Source organism: Hemiscyllium ocellatum, chromosome 10 (genome assembly GCF_020745735.1).
Source record: "Hemiscyllium ocellatum isolate sHemOce1 chromosome 10, sHemOce1.pat.X.cur, whole genome shotgun sequence".
Classification (NCBI taxonomy): domain Eukaryota; kingdom Metazoa; phylum Chordata; class Chondrichthyes; order Orectolobiformes; family Hemiscylliidae; genus Hemiscyllium; species Hemiscyllium ocellatum.
Window position 1 is genome coordinate 12,369,083 of NC_083410.1, and position 20,468 is coordinate 12,389,550.

Below are 20,468 nucleotides of genomic sequence, written 5' to 3' on the forward strand. Positions count from 1 at the left end.
TCTGTTGAAAAGTCACAGACCTGAAAGGTTAACTCCCTCTCTCTCTCTCTCTTTACTGATGTTGTCAGACCAGCCAAGTATTCCCAGCATTTTCTGTTTTCGTTTCAGAGTTCTGATATCCATACAATGTTGACACTAGCTTGATTTATGAGCATCGATTTAATGGAGCATGATCTTACAGATCTGGGCTATTTACTTCTGCACATTTTTTTTTCAGATTCAACAAAATACCATCAGGGACCAATGAAATTCCGGGAACATTAGGTGCTGATTATGTAAATACGGTTTCTCCAAAGAACTGGATGACCTTCAGAATCTTATTTGATTTGACAATAATCAGTGAAGGGATTATTAGGCTCTCCACCAGGAATGTTGCTTAGATTCTGAAGTTGACACTGAACATTGGTGTTGACTGGGAACTGGCCAAGTCAGTTCCAGCAGAGTGCTGGATCAGATCTTCTCGTAAGCAAGTTAAGAGATTGTCGGAATTTACTGCTGTTTCCATAGGCTTCCCCAGCTGCTCCCACACATCAGCAAACCTACCTGGATCAAAGCTGTGAAAATTTGACCAAGTGCCCAGAAGCTTCTGATTGGTCAGGGACCCACCATACAGGTATGTTCTGGCCAAAAACTAACGAGTGGTTACAGAGATGGATTTTTCGCCTTTGATCTCCGGAACTAGAGGTTAGAGTTTAAAAGTAAGGGGTCACTCATTTAAAAGTGGATGAGGAAACATCCACTTTCTCTCTCAATCTTTAGAATTTCATTCCCCCAAGGGTAGTGGGTTTTAGAAACTTAAACATTTTCAATGCAGAGGTAGATTGTTGACTCCCGGGGGATGAGCGATTATCCGGGAATACAGAGTTTTGGTTAAAAATCAGATCTGATGGAATGGTGGAACAGGCCTGAAGGGGCTGAGTGGCCTGTCTTTGTACCTTGTTTGTATGATTCCTGTTTCTCAGCCAGAAAGAGTGGTGAAAGCAGATGCGATGTTAACTTTCAAACTGGGGCTGGGATATATGCTAGAAAAGGAAGCATCCAGGAAAGGAAATGACTGGTAATCGAGGGGTCCGGGCAGATGCTCTGGGGAGATGGGTTCAAATCTCACCATAGCAACTAAATTCACTTCATAAAATCCTGGAATTGAGAGCTAGTCTCAGTCATGGTTATAATACATGTGTTATTTTATGTTATTTATGTTATGTACATGTAAAAGGGCTTCTGGTTCACTAATACCATTCAGTGAGGGACATTCAACCTCCATGTGACTCCAGGCACACAGTAATCCAATTGTTTTTGAAATGCCCTCTGGATTGGCAGAGAAAACTTGTCTCCTTCCTATCGGAAAGATGTTGTGAAACCTGAAAGGATTCAGAAAAGATTTACAAGGATGTTGCCAGGGTTGGAGGAATTGAGCTATAGGGAGAGGCTGAACAGGCTGGGGCTGTTTTCCCTGGAGCATTGGAGGCTGAGGGGTGACCTTATAGAGGTTTATAAAATCATGAGGGGCATGGATAGGGTAAATAGGTAAGGTATTTTCCCTGGGGTGGGGGAATCCAGAACTAGAGGGCAAAGGTTTAGGGTGAGACGGAAAAGATATAAAAGAGACCTGAGGGGCAACTTTTTCACTCAGAGTGTGGTGTGTGTATGGAATGAGCTGCCGGGGAAGTGGTGGAGGCTGGTACAATTGCAACATTTAAAAGGCATTTGGATGGGTATATGAATAGGAAGGGTTTGGAGGGATATGGGCCGGGTGCTGGCAAATGGGACTAGATTGGGTTGGGATATCTGGTCGGCATGGACGGGTTGGGCTGAAGGTTCTGTTTCCATGCTGTACATCTCTATGACTCTATGGCTCTATGCCTGTATCCTGTGAAAAAGTAAACAAAACTAAACATGCAGAAGAAGCCAGAGTGGCAGTGACTACAGAGCTCAGTCACAGGGCTAGCACAACTACAACGGGCAGAATGGCTCACTTCTCAGATCCTTGGACGGTTTATGAGTGATGCATGGGGTTTCAAGCAGTACCTAAGTCATGAATTCTCAAGTTGGTGTAGGACCTCCAATTATTTAATCAGCAAATCAGAAAATGTCCAGTCTGATTGCCACATTTCTAATAGTCTCCCTGAGTTGGAATGGTTTGAGGGGTGAGGTCCTGGACGAAGTTCTACTGACTCAGAATATTCGTGGACATCAGGAGATTTAATGGAAGTGAACTCCGGGATGTCTGAGACCCCCTCCCACCGTGGTCTACACTGAGGCAACTGATGAGCAGGCATCTTCCTCCAGCACCAACCAATGAGAGTTGGCGAATGGGTATCAGACATGAGAGAATGCGGATGGTTAGCAGCCCCACAGGAAGAGACTGGTCATGAGGGCTCCTCGTTAATAAAGACCCTTCTAGTAACTTCATAAACCCTGCTTACAGCTGCCATTTTCCTAATCTTGAGGGTAGGCCCTCTTTGAGATGTCCAACTCTGTGGAAGCCGGGCCATGGGAAGCAGAGAGTTAATGGAGTCTCAGGAGAGGGTGTTACCAGCTAAAGGCAGGGGTCTGTCCATGAGATATTGTAATATTATAACAGGCTCAATGGGCCAAAACACCCACAGCCACTCCTATGCATTATCTTCTACAATATTATGAACTTGTGATCTTATCAGAGCTGAAAATGTGTTGCTGGTTAAAGCACAGCAGGTCAGGCAGCATCCAAGGAACAGGAAATTCGACATTTCAGGCCAGAGCCCTTCATCAGGAATGAGGAGAGGGTGCGAGGCAGGCTAAGATAAAAGGTAGGGAGGAGGGACTTGGGGGAGGGGCGATGGAGATGCGATAGGTGGAAGGAGATCAAGTTGAGGGTGATAGGCCGGAGTGGGGTGGGGGCGGAGAGGTCAGGAAGAGGATTGCAGGTTAGGAGGGTGGTGCTGAGTTCAAGGGAATCGACTGAGACAAGGTGGGGGGAGGGGAAATGAGGAAACTGGAGAAATCTGAGTTCAATCTTATCAGCAACCACTCATTGACGTGTATGGAGACCTGCTGCCGGTGCTGATCTGACCCAATGAAGGTCATGTGGTGATGACTATGTGTTAGGTAGACCACCTGAGGCACAAGTTTAAAAATGCTGTCACCCTCCTGCCTCCAAAGTTGTCTCTTTGTGGCCCAATGGGGTTCTGCCCACCTGGGTGCAGAGAAAGGAATTAGTTTTCTTTAAAGCTAGGCATCAGTGGATGCAAGGGACAGTAACGATAGATCAATCAATTCTGGACAGAGTACCTTCACCTGCCTCCTAACATTCTAAGATTCTGCAATTTTGCTTTAATCTGACAAAGTGTTTGTTTTCTCCTGAGGCTTTTTAGAACAAGGAGCAGTACAGCACAAGAACAAGTTGATATATAACACCTCTCTAAATTAAAGTCTTTTTGCCTCTATGCAGTCTGTATCCATCTATTCCCTGCACATTCATGTATCTGTCAAGATGCCTCTTAAATATTGTTATTGTATCTGCCTCTGGCAGCACATTCTAGGTACTTACCTCCCTCTACGTTAAAAAAAAGCCTCACACATCTCCTTTAAACTTTTCCCCTCTTACCTTAAACCACTGTCCCCCAGAAATTGACATTTCTACCCCGGGACAAAGACTCTGATTATCCATTCGATTCTTGCCTCTCATTTTCATAAACTTCTGTCAGGTCACCCCTCAGCCTCCGACATTCAAGTGAAAACACATCAAGTTTATCCAATCTCTCCTCATAATGCCCTCCAAACTAGGCAACATCCTGTTGCTGTCCCCTCCCCAAAGCCTCCACATCCTCTGGACATGTGGTGACCAGAACTGAATGCAATGAACCACTTATGAGGTTCTGTTCGCCGAGCTGGGAGTTTTTGTTGCAAACGTTTCGTCTCCTTTCTCGGTTACATCCTCAGTGTTTGGGAGCCTCCTGTTGAAGACTCCCAAGCACTGAGGATGTCACCTAGAAAGGGGACGAAACATTTGCAACAAAAACTCCCAGCTCGGCGAACAGAACCACAACAACGAGCACCCGAGCTACAAATCTTCTCACAAACTTTGAAGAACTACTTATGAAGCAGGTTAATACTGATGCCTTTACAGGTTGGAATCCTCTTTTACACTTTAAACACATTGAACTATCTGACCTTCAAGAAGAAAAGGAATAGCGGGGATGACTTCAGAATGAGATGATTCCTTGCAGTTTGTCAATAAACAAAGCCACACAGTTAACCATGCTCTCATGCTAAACAACTCTATGGCTTTTGTACATTTGTCAAATGTCACATTTCAAGTGGTCTGCCGTAAGGACGGTTATTCCTTTATTTACCTGTCAGCTTCCGTGGATAGTAAACGTATTTCCACAATTCCACTGGCTGATGGTGAGTTTCCAATTGGTTTGTTGGATGAGCCAAGTCACTTTAAGTCAAAACGCTGCAGCTGCTGGAAATTTGACACCAACATGGAGGTCTTGCTGGGGATCCTCAGCAGGTGTGAGGAGGGAAAAACAGTGTTCATGGTTCAGAACTGGGGAGTGGTTTTCTGTCCCGGGTAGCCACGCAGCTCCTGAAATGATGGTCGGTGTGCTCAGTGAGGAAAGGAGTTCCCATCACTGCAGGAATGTGGGAATGTGGGACATAGAAACAGGACCAATCCATTCTGTCCTTCGAGCCTGCTGTAACATTCGACAACATCCCTTGTGCGTTAGAAGTCTCTCCAGTGCTGCCCTGCTGAACATATTCAATGGTATGGCCTCCATCACCTTCTGGGGAAGAAACCTCCACAGGCTAACTGAGAGAAAAATAAAAATACACTCCAGAGTGCAGGTCTGCACAGTTTATCTTAATATTAAGCGCAAAGACATGCAATGTCTTTTGGCAATGGCTGGGTCGCAGGGGCCTGCCCTCAGGCTCCACAAGAGATTTTTGTTTTGTGTCAGGGTTTACTATCTGGGATTTCAGTCCTTCTGACATTTACACAAGCAAGTGGGTGGCACGGTGGCACAGTGGTTAGCACTGCTGCCTCACAACGCCTGAGACCCGGGTTCAATTCCCGACTCAGGCGACTGTGTGGAGTTTGCACGTTCTCCCCGTGTCTGTTTCTTCCGGGTGCTCCGGTTTCCTCCCACAGTCACAAAGATGTGCAGTTCAGGTGAATTGGCCATGATAAATTGCCCATAGTGTTAGGTAAGGGGTAAATGTAGGGGTATGGGTGGGTTGCGCTTCGGCGGGTCAGTGTGGACTTGTTGGGCCAAAGGGCCTGTTTCCACACTGTAAGTAATCTAATCTAATCAAGTGGAGCTGGCTGTCAGTAAGCAGCAGTTTGCCCCATCAGAACCGGGGCCTAACCATATGTTGACGAGTCCGTAGACTACATAGCCAGCGGCCTTATTATTCCTGAGTCCTTCTGAAATCTAGCCTGAGGTTTCCAGTCTCTGATTGTTCCCACAAGGAGATCCAGAGGTGAACTTTATCTCCACGTGTGGGAAGAGCAAGTACTTTAAGATCATTCCAGAACCTTTTGGCATGAATACCCAAGAGTTTGGGCCTTATTTCTCCAATTGCTTTCTTTCATTCGCAAGAATGGAGATAGACAAAGGTAGCATTCAGTACCAGAGGCCATTTCCCATTAGACATGAAGATGTAACACTGATTATAGAATTATAGATGGCCCAGCACTAAAGGAGATTGTTCATCACATCACGCCTCTGATGGAGGTTTGAAAGAACTATTCACTTATTCTCACTATCTTGTTACATGGAATAAGCCAAAGTAGGTTTTATGGGGAACATAATGATAATCTCAGTGAGGTTGAGATTATACAGGACATTGGTGAGGCCTCTCTTGGATTAATGTGTGCAGTTCTGGTTACCCTGAGAGAGGAAGGATATGATTAAATTGGAAAAGGATCAGAAACAATTGACCAGGATATTGCTAGGATTGGAGAGTTCGAGTTATAAACAGAGACTGGAAAGGCTGGAAAGGACTTTTTTCCCTGGAGTGTTGCTGTCTGAGGGCGACCTTATAGAGGTTTATAATATTGTGAAGGGCAGAGATAAAGTGAAGAGCAGAAGCCTTTTCCCTGGGGTGGGGGAGTTGAAAGCTAGGGGACATACTTTTAAGGTGAGAGCAATAAGATTTGCAAAAGGACACGAGGTGCAACTTTTTTAATGTGTGTGTGTGTGTGTGTGTGTGTGAGAGAATAGGTGTGTGTTTGTGTGTGTGTGTGTGAGAGAGAATAGGTGTGTGTTTGTGTGTGTGTGTGTGTGTGTGTGTGTGTGTATGTGTGTGTGAGAGCAGGCATGTGGGACAGCTTTAGTTTGGGAACATAATTCGACCGAAGGGTCTGGATTCGTGCTATATGACTCTATGACTCTATAACACTACACTTGCTTTTGAATCCATCTTCCTCTTGTCCGGGGAACTCCATTCCTCTGATCAGAGTCATGTACATGACTTGTGCTGACACTGTTGCACCATGATGCCGAACACTCCCTGATTACCATTAACCCATTACACTGCACTTTACACAGAGATAGTTAAATTGATGGTGCTGAGCAGGAGCTGGAATCGCAGGATGGTAATCTCTATTCGAGTTGGCCTTGGAATGTGGGTCAATCCCAGCGCTTGGAGCTGAGTCTGTCCTACTCTTTAGGAAAGGCATTCATTCCAAACCCTCAGTTTGACTTCACCTTCACGGGATTTGTTGTAGTCTGCCCTTTTTTTTCTATGGTTCTATGGACAGCCCTGACATTTGTTGCTGGTTTCTGGGACTAAGTGGCTTGTTTGGCCATTTCAGGGGGTCATTCAGAGTCAAGCACCTTGTTGCAGAGTCACATGTAGGTCAGACCTGATCAAAGATGGCAGATTTCCTTCCTCAGAGGGTATTGGGGAACCGGATGAATTTTGGAAATTGAAAATCAATGACAGCCTCACGGTCACCATGGTTTAGCACATTCCAATTCCACATCTTTCACTTATTATCTGGAAGGAAAAAAGACACATTTTGTCATGAGCTCTTCAGGACAATTTACAAGAGCACTAACTTGAGGTGGGGGGGAAACAACACTGAATGAGAGGAGAGTGCTGATTGGTTAGTAAGTGCACTTTGATTGGTAGAGGTGTTGCCATGCACCAATTTAAATTCCACCAGCTGCAGGAGAGGAATTTGAACCCCTTTCCTCTGGATACTAACCTGGGTCTCCAGATTTTTAGGTTAGTATGCCATTACTGCTAGATCACCAACTGTATTGGGTTTTGTTTCTATTCATTCACAGGATGAGGGCGTCACTGGCTAGGCAGCATTTATTACATCCCTAATTGCCCAGAGGCAGCTAAGAGTCAACCACATTGCTGTGGGTCTGGAGTCACATGCAGGCCACACCAGGCCAGGACGGCAGTTTCCTTCCTGAAGGGACATTGTTGAACCAGAAGAGGGTTTACAACAATTAACAATGGATTCCTGGACATCATGAGGCGCTTGATTCCAGATTTTTATTGAATTCAAATTCTACCATCTGCTGTGGCAGGATTTGAACTCATATCCCCAGAGCATTATCTGGGCCTCTGGATTAACAGGCCAGTGATAATACCACTAGGCTATTGCCTCCCCTGTACCTAGGGGAGTCTATTTGCTGTGTTCAGGGGCTTCAGCTACACTTCGGTCTCAGTCACTGTGAAGGCTCTGGGTGTAGAGACTGGCCCATCATTGGATTATTTGATGGCCAACTCTCACAGGACATTTCCCACACACTTCTCCTGCTTAGTAACATTTTAAACACATCGTATACAGTCAACAGCCTTTCCCACAAGGGGGGACATTTAGCAGTTTTCCCCTATAAAATCCACCTTGTTTACGTTCTCTGTGACTCCACGCCATAAATCACTGAGCTCATTTCCACCTTTCAATGGAAATGAGTGCTTGCTCGGCATTCACGGCTTACCCCATTTCCACCTCCCGCTGCACGCTCAAATCTTTCACCTCGTTATGCAGCTGAGTATGGAGCTACCCACAGCAAGACACCAGTGACGGCTGTGAAGAGATTTTCAGAACTGGTTCTCTTCAGAAAGAACGAATTGCAGGCGTTCCCAAGTACTGATGGGCAAAAATGTACCTGAAGCATCTGGCCATATCGCTCAGTGAATCACAGCATCCCCTACAGTGTGGAAGCAGGCCATTCGGCCCCACACTGATCCTCCAAAGGACACCCCTCCCTGCATTTCCCACGACGTACCCACCTAGCCTGCTCTTCCTGGAATACTATGGGCAACCCACCCTAACCTGCACATCACTGTGACTGTGGGAGGAAATCCACGCAGACACAGGAGAACATGCAAACTCCACACAGACAGTTGCCTAAGGCTGGAACTGAACCCAGGGCCCTGACATTGGGAGGCAGCAGTGCTAACCACCGCACCACCCCAAAGCTAGCTGCGGCACCAAAATACCACAAGACTGGACGCCTTTCACCGAGGGCATTAGAATGTGTGCCTGTCCCATGACCGTGCACGGATATAGGATGCAAACCTATCCAACCAAATCATCGAGGAGGCCATTCAGCCCACCTTGCTAGTCCCTGCTCTTTGATAGAATTTCCCAATTCTCTGCTCATTTCCCTAGATCGTTAGAAATGTGTCCTTTCAGGCAGCGTATTTGCACCCCTTCAGGCGAAATGAGTTGTTGCGTCTGGTCAATCGTGTTTGGTCTGTGTCCTCTGGTACTCAATTCTTCTCAATGTTACTCCTCATCTGGTCCATCAAAGTCCCTCATTCCCGAAACGGGGCCAAGTTCTCAAAATTGAGTTTGCACATTCTCCCCGTGTCCGCGTGGGTTTCCTGCGGGTGCTCCTGTTTCCTCCCACAGTCCAAAGATGTGCAGGTCAAGTGAATTGGCCATGCTAAATTGCCCATAGTGTTAGGTACATTAGTCAGAAGGAAATGGGTTTGGGTGGGTTACTCTTCGGAGGGTCGGTTTGGACTGGTTGGGCCAAAGGGCCCGTTTCCACAGTGTAGGGAATCTAATCTAATCTAATCTAGAGGCTGTCAAAAATTCAGGAGAAATCCAGTAAGCAGTGGGAAAGTGAGGTGCCCTGCCTCACAGCACCAGGGTCCCAGGTTCAATTCCATCCTCGAGCGACATTTGTGAAGAGTTTGCACATTCTCCCCGTGTCTGTGTGAGTCCCCTCCGGGTGCTCCGGTTTCCTCCCACAGTCCAAAGATGTGCAGGTCAGGATGGATTGGCCGTAGGAAATTGCCCCTTAGTGTGCGGGGATGTGCAGGTTTATGGGTTAACAATGGGAGATGCAGGGTTACAGGGTAGGGGTCTGGGTCTGGGTGGGATGCTGTTCGGAGTGTCAGTGTAGACCTGATGGGTCAAATAGCCTGCTTCCATGCTGTAGGCATTCTATGATAAGAACAAGGAAGTTCTTGCTTGAGTTGCAAAGTGCTTTGATGAAACCAGACTCAGAATATTGTGTGTAGTTGGTCTTCACAGCCGAGACAGGACATTCTTGCTGGGGAGGAAGTGCAGCAAGTCTAGTTCCTGGGCTGAGGGAGAGCTCCTCTGATGACAGGTTGATGATTGAGAGAGTCAATCAGAATTGGAGTTTAACAGGAATTTGCATTGAACAGGCAAGTCTTTGAATGAACCCAACAGAGTTGACACCAAGGGTATTATCCCTGGTTGCGGAATCTGGGACCCAGGGACACAGTCTCAGGATGAGGGGCCAATTATTTAGCAACTGGAATAAACAGTAATGTCTGCACACAGAGGGTTGTGAACATTTGAAATTCCCTCCCTAGAGGGGTGTAGGTAATCCATGGCCAAGTGTATGAAACATTGAGATAGATGGAGTTTTGGTGTCTCAGAGAATTAAAGTAGGTGGGGAGTGGGTGGGAAACTTAATTGAAGCAGGAGTTCAGACACAGAATCATAGGTTCTCTGCTGTATAGAAACAGGCCATTTGACCCATCGAGTCCACATGGTTGTATTAATGGCAGAGAAGGTTTGAGAGCATTGTCCTGTTCCTGTTGTCTAGTCCAGGCCAGAAGACGGTCTCTTTGGTGTCAGTCTCTATCATTCAAAGCAATATCACCGACATTATTCTCTCCTCTTCTGATATGGGGTATCAGAAAAGGCAACGTAGAAATCTCTAGGTACCGGAGATACCACCCAGCCTGAGATGGACTCTGCAGCATCCTGTAGGGCCATCGCAAAGCATAGCAACAAGCTGTGAATCTCCTCCGTGCAATTCACAAAATCCTCCACAGAAACATGTCCTCCCAAAAAAAAACCTCAGTCGCATTGTTTTTCTGTGGAGTGTTCCCGTCTTAATGGAGTACATGTGTGATTGCCAAAAAGCAGTAGTGAGGGTAACGTGATAAATGCCAGTTGTTGTAGGCTGTTCACAATATTGGAGCCTGTCAGATCACCGTGCAGCACTCGTGAAGTGTTTGTTTAAGAATGGGGCTGCTCATGATATGGGATGCAGCTGGATTCAGAGAAGATGAGTCAGAGGAGTAATCTTTTTCAAAAAACATCTCTAACTCTCTTCTAAACACTAACGTAGGAAGTGCAATATAAGCTGAAAGACATCCAAGTGGCAAGTTACACTTAAGCCACGATAGTGCAACTAAATAATCAACTTAAACGAGAGAGAATCTAACCATCACCCTCAATGGTGTTGCTATCACTGAATATCAATGTCTTGGGGGTTTATCCTTGACCAGAAACTCAACTGAATGCTCCATATTAATGCAGGGTCAACAAGAGCAGATCAGAGGGTAGGAATACTGCAGCATGTAACTCACTCTTCATCCCTCCTCCCCACCCCCCAAAGCCTGCCCACCATCTGCAAGGCATGAGTTAGGGATGTGATGGAATACTCCCCACTTGCCCTGGATGCATGCAGCCCCCAAAACACTCAAGGGCACCATCCAGGACAAAGCTTGATTTCCATCCCATCCACTACTTTCAACACTTACTCCCCCCACCACCACTGCACAGCAGCACCACCGACAAGGTGCACGACACAACTCATTGAGGCTTCTTCGACAACACCTTCCAAATCTGACACTTGGAGCATCCTGAAGGATAAGGGCAGCACAGGCAGGGGAACACCACCACTTGCAAGTTCCCCTCTAAGGGACACGGTGAAATATATCGCTGTTCCTTCACTGTCACCGGGTCAGCATCTTGAAACAGAACTGAGGTTGGCTCTACAGCATATGGACTGCAGCAGTTCAAGAAGACAGCTCCTGGCCAACTCCTCCACACAGCAATAAAGGATAAGTAATAGATGCTGGCTTGGGGGGTGATACCTGCATCCCATGAATGAATTTAACAAGTCAAATTTGCACATAGGATGCTTACGTAAGCACAATGTGGTGTTAATCAGATAATTTTTTTTGAGATGTTGCTTAAGGATTAGACACTGGTTGAGGACGGCAATGTTTCATTTTTAAATGGTGTCACGAGATCGCTTCTGCACCCCTGAGAGTGCGGGTAGCAGGGAATTAGTTTAATACCAGGTTCAAAAGATAAAAATCATAGAACACCAGTCCAACAGGTTTATTTGGCAGCACTAGCTTTCGGAGCGCTGCTCTTTCACACCGGCACCTCCAAATCATGTTCACCTTTGACAGTGCAGCACCCCCACGGTACAACACATGCACAGGGTCAGTGCAGCTGGGACATGAATCTACACTGACCTGATGGAGGAGGATGAAGGCTCTTTGTCGAGTCACAGCTGTCTTCAGTAAATTACTATCAGAAGATTGAAATAACATGTATGTTAGTGTAAGCCCAGTAAAGCAAGGCTGCAGAATCCATGACCAGGCTATTTTCATGCTTTAATGATGATGAGAGGGTGATGAATAATGTGATGTCACAGTGACATCAGGATCCTCTGATGAAGAGAGAGGATGGAACTGTCGGTCTGATGGAGATGCACATTGATGTAATGTTCAGGTGGTCACTCAAAGCACCAGGACACACAGGGCTATGGCGAAAGTGAGGACTGCAGACGCTGGAGAGTCCAGAGAGTGCTGCTGGAAAAGCGCAACAGGGCAGGCAGCATCCAAGGAGCAGGAGAATTGATGTTTCGGACATAAGCCCCTTTATCAGGAAGGTGGGAGCCTTGGGCGTGGGGAGATAAATGGGAGGGGGTGGGGCTGGGGAGGAGGCAGCTGAGAGTGCAATAGGTGGATGGAGGGGGGGATGAAGGTGATAGGTCAGAGAGGAGGGTGGAGTGGATAGGTGGGAAGGAAGATTGACAGATGGGACAAGTGATGAGGGCAGTGCTGAGCTGGAACGTTGGAACTGGGGTGAGGTGGGGGGAGGGGAAATTAGGAATCTGGTGAAATCCACATTGATGCCCTGGGGTTGGAGGGTCCCAAGGCGGAAGATGAGGCGCCCTTCCTCCAGGTGTTGGGTGGTGAGGGAGTGGCGATGGAGGTGGCCCAGGACCCGATGTCCTCAGCGGAGTGGGAGGGGGAGTCTAAAGTGTTTGGCCATGGGGCGGTGGGGTTGGTTGGTCCGGGTGTCCAGGAGATGTTCTCTGAAGCACTCTGCGAGTAGGCGTCCAGTCTCCCCAGTGTAGAGGAGACCACATCGGGAGCAATGGATACAATAAATGACATGTGTGGAAGTACAGGTGAAACTTTGATGGATGTGGAAGGCTCCTTTAGGGCCTTGGATGGAGGTGAGGGAGGAGGTGTGGGCGCAGGTTTTGCAATTCCTGCGGTGGCAGGGGTAGGTGCCAGGACGGGAGGGTGGGTTGTAGGGGGGCGTGGATCTGACGAGATAGTGGTGGAGGGAATGGTCTTTATGGAAAGCGGATGGGGTGGGGAGAGAACTATAGCTCTGGTGGTGGGGTCTGTTTGTAGTTGGCGGAAATGGCGGAGGATGACGTGATGAATACAGAGGTTGGTGGGGTGGAAGGTGAGGACCAGAGGTTTCTGTCCTTGTTGCAGTTGGAGGAATGGGGTTTGAGGGTGGAGGTGCGGGAAGTGGATAAGATGCGCTGGAGGGTATGGGCCACGTGCTTGGGAATGGGGTTAGGGTAGATAGGGGCTTAATAAGAGGAACAGACAGGATGGGCTGAAGGACCTGATTCCATGCTGTGAAATTGTATGACAAAAAAAACTCCATTCCTCTCTGACCCAGAAAAGATGAGCCCTAATTTAAAAACAGTGTCCCCTCATTGGGACTTAGAACAGTATTGAGTACAATAGTGTACAAATCAAGAAGGGGAAAACATGTCAGCCCACAGACAATGGGCAGAGGTAAAGATAAACATTTCTCCAATGAGCAGTATAGAATCCCTAGCCTGATGAAAATCTAAACTGGGATGTAGCTGTTTCACTGTGAAGTTTATACAAAACCAAAACGCTGGACCTTCAGGGTAACAGGACAACCCAAAATGCTCTGGAGCAGATTGCAAACTTGGTTTGAAATCTAGTCATGAATTCTCGTTGAGAAGATTTTTTCTCATTGAGAAACCAGAATCAGCAATGAGAGAAATGATCAGATAATTAGTTTTGATGTTAATTTAATCCCAAGGTAGGACCTTAAATCTAAACAAAGAAAACTGTGAATGAGAAGCAAGTTGCCTGGTGGTGGTTTGGGGAGATTCATTAAAAGATGTGGCTGCTTACTGAAACATAGAATCCCTACAGCGTGGAGGCAGACCATTCAGCCCATCAAGTCCACACAGATCCTCTGAAGAGCATCCCATCCTATCACCGTAACCCTGCATGTCCCATGGCTAATCCACCTATCCTGCACATCACTGAGCTCTATGGGAAATTTAACATGGCCAATCCACCTAGCCTGTACATCCCTGGGCTCTATGGACAATTTAACATGGCCAATCCACCTAGCCTGTACATCCCTGGGCTCTATGGGCAATTTAACATAGCCACTCCACCTAGCCTGCACATCTTTGGACTGAGGGGGGAAATTGGAACATGCAAGTGCAGGAAAAATGTGCAAGTTTTGCACAACAGTTGGAATTGAATCTGGGCCCCTGACGCTGGGAGGCACCCATGCTAACCACTGAGCCACCGTGACCCCCCTATAAATTGCTATGTGTTACACAACATACATACATTCCTTTAAAGCACAAAAAAGTCAGCAGGAAAAGTGAGCCAACTGGAACTAATAATGAAAGTTAAAGATTGCATTAGATCAAAGCAGCATGCTAATAAAGTTACCAAACAAGTAATAAACTAAAGGGCTGGGAACATTTTAGAATTCAGCAAATGAGGACCAAGAAACTGATAAAGAATAGGACTGTAAACAAGCAAGAAATATAAAAATAGAATATAAAACTTCCAAAGGGATACAAATTGGAAAAGATCAGAAAGGAGAAATATTTCACTGAAATGTCCATCCAGTTATCCCCTAGATATCCTTGACCATCTCTGCTTCCATAATTGGAGAAAGTGAGGATTGCAGATGCCGGCGATCAGAGTCGAGAGGGTGGGGCTGGAAAAGCACAGCAGGTCAGGCAGCATCTGAGGAGCAGGAGAATTGATGTTTTGGGCATAAGCTCTTCATCAGGAGTTCCTGCTCCTCGGATGCTGCCTGACCTGCTGTGCTTTTCCAGCCCCACACTCTCGACTCTGCTTCTGGAATACCTTGTTATTGATAATAATTAAAGCATTATTAATCATTCGTGCCTTGTATAGTTTTAGCAAAACCTTCCTATTTATAAAGTCCATCGCCTTTCAAATAAAGGACGACATCCCAATTGCCTCCCCTATTACCGGCTGAACATTGTTGTTTGCTTTTTTGTGATTCATGTTGAAGGCCTCCCAAATCCGAGGCTTTCTGCAGTCTTTCTCCATTTCATATTTACCTCCTCGTTCCTTCCTTCCTGCCAAAGTGTGTAACCTCACATTTCTCCATATGATATCATACCTGCCAAGTTTTTTGCCCACTGGCTGAACCTGTCTCTATCCCTGTATAGACTTTTTGCGACATCCTCACCACTTGCCATCACTCATCTTTGTGTCTTCTGCCCACTCGGTTAGAGAACATTCCTTTTCTTGTTCCGAGTCGTGAATAGCTACTGTAAATAATCGTGGCCCCAGCCCTATGAGACCCCCCATTTGTTCAATATTTTATCCCCCCTGACTCTGAGTGTGCCTTAGCCAATGACTTGTGCTCTGAGGGTGCTCCCAATAGGCCTAAAACCCTGATAGCTACCAGCATTCCTGGAACAAACTCCACACGATTGGAAACAAATGTGCTGAGATTTGGTAGCCATTTCCTTCATTGTATTCATCCCTTTGATGCATAAGGTCTGCATCAGCCGAATAAATCAGTTGTCTATGATTTGTCAGCCCTGTGTTATAAACTGTGTGTCAGCATTCCTGTGGTTAGATACAGCAGCCTTCTGAGTAACGTCAACTTGCAGTTTCTTTGCGAAGCTTGATGAGCTGTACATCGAGCAGGTCTGGAGCTTGGATGTGGGGCTGCTGTGTCTTTGAATCTTCCTGGTAAAGCCCCTTGGGGGGTGGGGGCATGTGACTTTTTGCTGGTATGACAGATTCCTGCCCTCTTACCCCATCCTTGAAACAACCCCCCACCCCTATCCTGTCCACCCCCAAACATGCAAGATTTACACATCTGGTAACCAACAGGGAAGCCTTGGATATGGCTTTCTGTAAGACGCAGGGCTCCTGTTGCTCATAACAATGTTGAAACACAGGATACAACAAAGTTTACTTGGTGTTTGTTTGACATATGCTTCTTATACCCCATTTGTCAAATCATGAGAAGTCTTTATGGATTATAGATTCATACAGCACGGAAACAGACCCTTTGGTCCAACCAGTCCACACCAACCACGTTCCCAAATTAAACTAGTCCCACCTGCCTGCCATATTCTTCCAAACCTTTCCTATTCATGATGCCTTTTAAACTTTGGGAACTGTACCTGCATCCACACACGAACTGCTCTCTGTGTAAAAAAAAATGCCCTACACATTTTTTAAAAACTTTCTCCACTCATCTTAAAAGTATGCCCTCTTGTTTTGAACTCCCCCACCCTAGGGTGAAGGCCTTTGCTATTCACCTTATCCATTCTCCTCATGAATTTATAAACCTCTATAAAATCGCCTCTCAAACTCCTACGCTCCAGGGTAAAAAGTCCCAGCCTATCCAGTCTATTTTTATATCTCCAAACGTCCATTCCCAGTAACATTCTGCTAAATCTTTTCTGAACCCTCTCCAGCTTAATAATATCCTTCCTTTTTAAGGGAGACCAGAACTAGACACAGTACTGCAGAAGAGGCCTCACCAATGTCCCGTACAATCACAACATAGTGAGCTGATCATTTTATTTTAATATTTGTTCATGAGACTGGCTAGGCCAGCAATTATAGCCCATCCCTAACTGCCCAGAGGGCAGTAAATAGTCAACCACATTGCTGTGGGTCTGGAGTCACATGTAGGCCAGACCAGGTAAGGATGGGGCAGATTTCCTCCCCTAGAGAACATTGGTGAACCACATGAGTTTTTACAACAATGTTGACATAGTCACAATTTGGCTGGTGTTTTATTCCAGAGTTTTATTGAATTCAAACTTCATCATCTGCCAGAATGGGATTTGAATTCATGCCCTCGGAATAGTAGCCTAGGGTTTCAGGAGTATAAGGTGGCTCAGTGGTTAGCACAGTTGCCTTCCAGCACCAGGGACCTGGGTTTGATTACACTCTTGGGAAACTGTCTGTGTGGAGTTTGCACATTTTCCCTGTGTCTGTGTGGGTTTCCTCCGGGATGCTCCAGTTTCTTCCCACAGTCCAAAGATGTGTAGGTTGGGTGGTCTGGCCCTGGGAAATGCAGAGATAAGGTAGAGGGTTGGTTTGGATGCTCTTTGGAGGGTTAGTGTGGATTTGATGGGCTGAATGGCCTTCTAATACACTGTAGGGATTTTATGAAGTGCAGTGACATGACCACTACACCACCATCTTATATCGTGAACACTGTTTCCCTGTTCACTGATACTGGGCTGGAACTGAATTCGCTACCAAAAGAAATGTTGAGCCAAGTAGCTCAAACTCATTATTAGGGAAAACGACATAAGTACAGTCGGTTCGGCTGTAGCATATGCTTCTTCAACGTGGATTGGCTTTAACGCAAATGAAGAATTTAGACCGTAATTTATAGTTCACGAACGTTCCTTACCTAAGACCATAAGACTTAGGAGTGGAAGTAAGGCCATTCGGCCCATCGAGTCCACTCCGCCATTCAATCATGGCTGATGGGCATTTCAACTCCACTATATTGGGTATAACGTGTTTCCAGCCCCATTAGTTTACATAGTGCTGCTATTGTGTGCTTTTCTTATAAGGCAAGATCACAACAAACAGAACTATTTTAGATTACTTACAGTGTGGAAACAGGCCCTTCGGCCTAACAAGTCCACACCGACCCGCCGAAGCACAACCCACACGTTCCCCTACATTTACCCCTTACCTAACACTACGGGCAATTTAGCATGGCCAATTCACCTGACCCGCACATCTTTGGACTGTGGGAGGAAACCGGAGCACCCGGAGGAAACCCACACAGACACGGGGTGAACATGCAAACTCCACACAGTCAGTCGCCTGAGTCGGGAATTGAACCCGGGTCTCAGGCGCTGTGAGGCAGCAGTGCTAACCACTGTGCCACTGTGCTGCCCACCCACTATTGTATTATATCAGAACTGAGTAACATGAAGGAGTAAAGGGTTTGTGAAGTGGGACTGGGTGGAGGCTCATGTGGACTGTGACCATCAGGTTAGGGCAGAATACCCTGTTTGGGCAAACCCTTTTTCTCCCGTTCATGGAAGGAATGTGAGTATCGCCGGGCAGGCTGATTCCTAACTGAGGGGGAGGCAGCCCTTGGGGTGTAGGGCTGAATGGACTCTCACATAAAGGCTCCTTTCAGATGGAGGTTAAGAGTCAACCACATATCCATCAGTCTGGAGTCACAAGTATTCATTCCTGATGGAGGGCTTTTACCCGAAACGTGGATTTCCCTGCTCCTCGGATGCTGCCTGACCTGCTGTGCTTTTCCGGCACCACTCTAATCTAGACTTGGATCTCCAGCATCTGCAGCCCTCACTTTTGCCTGGAGTCACAAGTAGGCTAAATGACCGGTATCCTTCCCGGAAGGATGTCAGTGACCATTTTGCCACAATCTCTAGTTTTACTTTGGTCACCAAGTCACAATAGCTACTCTTTTATTTGATTCCAGATTTAATTAAGTGAATTTAAACCTCACAGCTGCCTAGTGGGATTTGAACATCTATGTCTCAAACATTAACCCAGGCCTCTGGATTACTTGCCAAGTAACATAATCACCATTCCCACAGCCCCAGTAGATCCATTTTGGATGCAATAAAAGTTCTATTGTTTTCAAGAAGTTCATGCTATTACATTGGAAAGAACTCTGACTCAGTGTAAATTGATGGTTTAATCTATTTCACTTCCATCTCCAACATGAGAGAATCTAACCATCGTCCCCCTTAACATTCAATGGCGTAACTATCACTGAGTCCCCCACTGTCAACATCCTGGGGGAGTACCACTGATCAGGATCTGAACGGAACCACATGTGTAAATGTTGTGGCAACAAGAGCAGAACAGAATCCTGCAGCGAGTAACTCACCTCCTGCCTCCCCAGAGCTGGCCCATCATCGACAAGGTACAAGTTAGGGATGTGATGGAATACTAGGAGAAAGTGAGGACTGCAGATGCTGGAGATCAGAGCTGAAAATGTGTTGCTGGAAAAGCGCAGTAGGTCAGGCAGCATCCAAGGAGCAGGAGATTCGACGTTTCGGGCATAAGCCCTTCGTCAAGAAATCCTTTCTGAAGCAGGGCTCATGCCCGAAACGTCGACTCTCCTGCTCCTTGGATGCTGCCTGACCTGTGATGGAATACTCCCCACTTGCCTTGATGGGCGCAGCTCCAACACATTCAAGAAACTCGACACTATCAGGATAAAGCAGCCGCCTTGATTGGCACCACATCCACAAATATCACTCCCTTCACACTGACGCTCAGTAGCAGCAGTTGGTACCATTCAGTTCCAAAATGCACTGAAGAAATTTATCAAGGCTCATCAGACAGCACCTTCCAAGCCGACAAGCACATCCATCTAGAAGGACAAGGGCAGCAGATAAATGGGAACGCCGCCTACCATATGTTTCCCCTCCAAGGCACTCACCGTCCTGACTTGGAAGTATATCACTGTTCCTTCGCTGCCTCCAGGTCTAGGTTCAGGAACTCCCTGTCTAACAGCATTGTGGGTGTACCGACAGTAGATGGACTGCGGTGGTTCAAGAAGGCAGCTCACCCCCAAGGGCAACTAGGGCAATAAATGCTGGCCCAGTCAGCAAACATCCCATCAATGAGCAATTAAAAAAAGAGCCGTGTCTTGAACAAAGCATTGGCAATGGAAACCCCTCAGCTGGCGTGAAGAGAGAAATACATTCAATAAGGGGCACCATATCAATGCAGCCTATCGAAATGTAGCCAAAATGGCCATGGCCACAAAAATGTTGTTTTTGTCCGGGAGAACCTCAGCTGGTGTACTTGATTCCAGGAATTCTCCTTGAGATATTCCAAGCCGTCCGTGAAATATTGGACATCTCTGCCAGTGTAACTCGGCTTTCTGAGCTGGAAAGAATGTTCAGTCTAGCTGGCCCCACAGCCGTTCATTACCTGCCTCGTTAGGAATGATTCACACATCACTAACATCTGAAGGTTTTCAAAAAGACTGCAGCATAAACCGAGTGCCTCAAAGCTTGCCAGTGTCAGTTGACTGTAGTGTAGGCTTATGGAACATGTGCAGTATTGTCAGTACCAGCAGATAGAGCCAGGCATCTGGAGTAACTGTGTTCAGTTCTGAATGTCGTAATTCTGCAAGGATTTATTGGCCATGGAGGATGTGCATTGCAGGCTCACCAGGATAGGAACCACACTAGGGGCGGCACAATGGCTCAGTCGTTAGCACCGCTGCCTCACAGCACCAGGGATTTGGGTTCGGTTCCAGCCTCGAGCGACTGTCTGCGTGGAGTTTCTCCCTGTGCCTGTGTGGGCTCTCCCACCACAGTCCAAAAATGTGCTGGTTAATGTGGATTGGCCATGCTTAATTGTCCAGGGACGTGTAGATTAGGTGCATGAGTCAGGGGTAAATGTAGAGTAATGGGTCTGGGTGGGATACTCTTCGGTGGGTCAGTGTGAACTTGTAGGGATGAAGGGCCTGTCTCCATGCTGTAGAAATTCTAACTCTAACTTTAAAAACATTAATTTCAATTGAACAAGTGTTAAGGCAATGATTAACTCATATTATCGCTAGACTATTATCCAGAGATTCCTGAAGAAGGGCTTATGCCTAAAACATCGATTCTCCTGCTCCTTGGATGCTGCCTGACCTGCTGTGCTTTGCCAGCAACACATTTTTCAGC

The 20,468-nt window shown here is 46.6% G+C and overlaps 1 long non-coding RNA gene across 2 annotated transcripts in view; it reads left to right on the forward strand.

The window, feature by feature from the left end:
• The first annotated feature begins 350 nt into the window (after nucleotides 1-350).
• LOC132819340 (uncharacterized) overlaps nucleotides 351-20,468 on the forward strand; it is a 65,922-nt gene continuing 45,804 nt past the window's right edge. For both annotated transcript variants that reach the window (XR_009645068.1, XR_009645069.1), the window contains exon 1: nucleotides 351-613. This is a non-coding gene — a long non-coding RNA (uncharacterized LOC132819340). The remainder of the gene's footprint in view (nucleotides 614-20,468) is intronic.